The sequence below is a fragment of the Egretta garzetta genome, unplaced genomic scaffold (assembly GCF_000687185.1).
Source record: "Egretta garzetta isolate BGI_Z169 unplaced genomic scaffold, ASM68718v1 scaffold34, whole genome shotgun sequence".
NCBI lineage: Eukaryota > Metazoa > Chordata > Aves > Pelecaniformes > Ardeidae > Egretta > Egretta garzetta.
The window spans coordinates 3,529,393-3,533,337 of NW_009259586.1; the positions used below are offsets into that span (position 1 = coordinate 3,529,393).

Genomic DNA, 3,945 nt, shown 5'->3' on the forward strand with positions numbered 1-3,945 from the left:
GCAGCACCCCATAGCTGCCGCCTGGGCGGGGGGAGAGGGGGCTCAGGCTGGTGGGGCCGTGGCACTGCCCCAGCAGGGCTCTGTGAGCCAGGGCAGCATTTGCCACAGCCCCGCAGGCAGGGGAGCTGCCCCCCATCCCCACAAGCTCCCTGGCCTGCATCCCAGAGGTGAGCAGGGATAGAGGGTCCCCTCTGGGAAAGCAGGGGTGGTGGCAGAGACGGGGACATGGGGTCCTGCAGGGACTCATCTTGAGCTCCGCCACAATCAGCAGAGATGTTTCACGCCCAGGCCGGAGCCTCGCAGCAACCCAGCAATGGGCAGTGGAGCCGGGGCTCTGCAGCACCAAGCATCCCTGTGCATCCCAGGGCTGCGGGGTGCTGCCAGCTGCGCTTTCGGGCACGAGGAAAGAAACGTGGAAGCGAAGGGGAGGTTTGATACCCAGCCTCCCCGGGGGCACCTGGCCCCAAACACTGTGAATTTTCCCGGCTGAACCCCACAGCTCACAACACAGCTCGGTCCCCCGGTGCGCAGGGAGCCACAGTGGGGTGAGAGCCAGGGGGACTCGAGGTCCCAATTCCCCTCATCCACTGCAGATGGAGCAGGGCCAGGACAGACACCTGCGCTGGCAGATGGATGCTTCTGCTTCCCCTGCTCCCCACGGGGCTCAGGTTTCGGGTGTGAGGCCCTGGGCAGGCTGTAATTACAAGCCTGGCAGGGGTCTGCATCCCTCTGCCCCCCCGCCTGCTTCCAGCACACCCCCCCCCCAAAGCCCAGCAGTCCCTGTGCAGGGGGACGGGGTGAGCCCAGTCTGCAGCTGCCCGGGAGGGAGGTGCAGGGAGGGGAGCAATGAGATGGCACCTGGGGGACCTGGTGGCAGTGTGCTCGAGGACAGGACCCCTGGGTGCTGCCCAGGCACCCCAAGCCCCAAAATGAGCAGGGCAGCGTGCCTTGAGCTCCCGCAGTGCCTCTGGAAAGCCCCGGCCCTGCAGGGGGAAGCCAGTTTTGGGGGTGTGGGGGGGTGTCCCCCCACCAGCTCTGGGCCCCCTAAGCTGTGACCTGGCCCCCAGGGGTAGCGGGGGCCTGCCTGGGCGTGTGGGCACAGCGGGACAGTGCGGGGGCTGCTCCTGCTGACTCAGCAGAAAGAGCTGCTCCATCAGGAGCTGAGTCACCAAAGCAGATGACATTTCCCGGCACTGGCCCGGGCCGGGAACCCCCCTCTAGCCCAGGGCAGGGGGGGCTGGGGCCACCCGCCTGCCCCTGCCTTGTCTGCACACTTTGATTTGAGCTCTTTGAACGTACAGGCAGGGGACAGAGGGGAGCCCAGGGTGATGGAGGTCCCCACATGTGTCACCTCCCCAGGGTGACACCCAGCGTCACCCTGGACACGGCCACGCCGGGGCTTCCCTGCCGGTTGGCAGAGCTCTGTGAGCTGCCCCGCGGGGAGACACGCCTGGAGCACCCCATCGCCGTGCCTATCCCAGCCCTGGGGAGCACACAGTCCTCTGAAGATTTCGGCACCCTCAGGTTGATTTTCCTCCCCTGGGGATGACCCGGTGAGGCTGTCACCCTCCGGGCCACCTCCTTATACGCGCGAGAGAAACCCACTGGCTGTCCCCCACCCTCCCCGGCCCCTTATCAGTGGACGCCAGACTTGAGGGGACCAGCTGCCCTCAGGGATGGTGGTGAAATGCAGTGAGCAGAGGTCGCCCCATCTTGGGTCAGGGATAGCGGGCAGCAACCCTGGGGCTGGACTGGCCCTGCTCCCCTCCCCTCCAGAGCCTTCCCCAGTCACCACCAGCACTGAAGTCCCCTATTGACAAATGCAGCCAAGCCCCCAGGACAGGGGCGGGGGTGCTCAAGCCCCAGCTACCGGAGGCAGGTGATGGGGGGGCTTTCCTCTCTCCTGCTCCCTCCCTCCCTCACGGAGGACGCAGAGCAAGAGCACAAGGCACTTCAAGAGCCGAAATCCATTTTTTAACCTCACAATGTTTCCAATCAGCCACAGCCACGCTGTTTCTGACGTGCACCCAGAGCTGCAGCTGGGTCTTGCCTGAAACTCCTGCCCAGACCCGTGGCCTCCGCTGGGCAGTGGGGTACAGCCAGGACCCCGAGGACTCTCTGTTTGGCTGGGGGGAAAAGGTGAACCCTGCTCAGGGCATGGAGGGATGCTGCAGCTCCCTCACCAGGGACAGATTGCTGGTACCAGGCTGTGAACTGGGATGGGGATGTGATCTCCGTGCAGGACCAGTGACACCAGCAGCACCAGGCTGGGCCCAGGCTCCCAGGGCAGGAGCGGAGGGTGCTGGTTCAGAGCCAGAGCCCAGCAGTGGGGATACTCAGGCAGGGGGAGGCGGGGAGACAGATTTCAGCAGCATCCCCTTTCCCTTGCGCAATGCCAGCTGGCCTCTGGCATCTCGGCGAGGCTCAGCCACTTCCCGGCACAGCGCGGTTGCTTTCAACCTCAAAGGCCGAGCAGAGCAGACACTGAGTCAGCAGGAGGAAGGGGCTCCAGCTGCTGCCACTGCACAAACTCTGCTCTCCCCCCTCCACCCATGTCCCCCCATGGGACACATGTCCTGGCCATGCTCGGGCAGGGACCACGCTGCCACAGCTCCGCTGTCAGCAGCCCCAGCTGCTCCGTCATGTCCCCGCATCCCTCTGGAAACTCTCTGGGCACAGGGAACGCATGCCAGGCTGGCGGGCAACAGGGCTGTCCTGCCCGGTGACCTGGCTGGCGTGAGGCTGGGACGGACTGGGGCATGCCAACTGCATCCCCTCTCCGCAGAGCATCACCTCCGCAAGGTGAGGGGATGATCCTGGCGAGGGGGTCCCCCAAAACAGGGGCTTGCAGCAGGGCCAGGTCCCACAGTGCTGCTGACGCCGCGACGCTGTGGCCGTTGCTGGCAGCTTCCTGCTGCGGCGGGGGCTGGATTTCCCCACTGGGACAGAAGCCCAGGGATGGTTTGCTCCCTCCCAGCCAGCTGCAGGGTAGGATGCTTCCCTGCACGCTGTGGGCAGCCCCAGCTTTGTGGTTATTAACTGCTGAGGGACTTTTTTTTTCCCCCCCTTGGGGTGAAATAAGGAGGGGGAAGCTTCACCCCCTGCTGCACCTCTCTGCAGGGCTGATCCCAGAGGATGCTGGAGCTGAGATGACATCGGGATGGGCTGGCCAGTGGCTCCCTGGGTCCCCTCCCCGCAGGGACAGGGTGGCAGGATTGCTCCGCACGGACTCACATGCAGCTTCTCGACACGGCCTTATCTGTCCCACACAGGCCGCGATGCCGGCACGTGAGGGTGCATGCGAGCGCAGGGTGTGGCGAGAGGCATTTTTAGCTCTGTCCCAAACTGGGGGAGGAGGTTTGCAAATCCTGCTGGCCCTCAGCTAGAAAAATAACTGCAAAATCCTGCACCGTCGTCTCCCGTCCTCCTTCCTCCAGCTCCCCCGAGGCCCCTGCCATGCAGTGAGCTGCTCCTGCCCCAGCACCCTCGCAACCGCCTGCTAAGAGGGCGAGGGTTTTAAAATGCTTGGAGACTTAAGGCTACAAAGTTCAAGCTGGAAATAGAGCTGGGGAACTGGTTTTGCCCTCACCCTTTTCCACTGGATCTTTTTTTATTATTATTATCCTTTAGGAAGAGTAGCAGAAAGTTGTTTTGTAGCTGCAGGTCATGTAAAAAAGCTGCATTTTGAAATCCAAGCAGGGAAGAGCTGGGCTAAATGTGATTTGACAGGATCCCTCTAACCGCATGCCTCTTAATTTCCAAGTCTGATCAGTGCGACTGGACAGCTAAATAAATGAAGTAGTGCATATAATTGAATCTCCGCTCGGATGTTCAAATATATGCCAGCCTGCCCTGCCCTGGCTGCAGGAGCTGGGGGGCTTGGCCCCCGAGCCAGCCGCTCCCCTTCCAGCTGGGGGCAGCCCCCGGAGGGGAGAGGGAACCAAA

At 63.2% G+C, this 3,945-nt stretch overlaps 1 protein-coding gene across 1 annotated transcript in view; it reads right to left on the bottom strand.

Moving 5' to 3' along the window:
* SPHK1 (sphingosine kinase 1) overlaps positions 1 to 3,945 on the bottom strand; it is a gene marked incomplete at its 3' end in the record, with an annotated part of 14,172 nt that overhangs the window by 1,624 nt on the left and 8,603 nt on the right. The gene's annotated exons all lie outside the window — the stretch shown is intronic.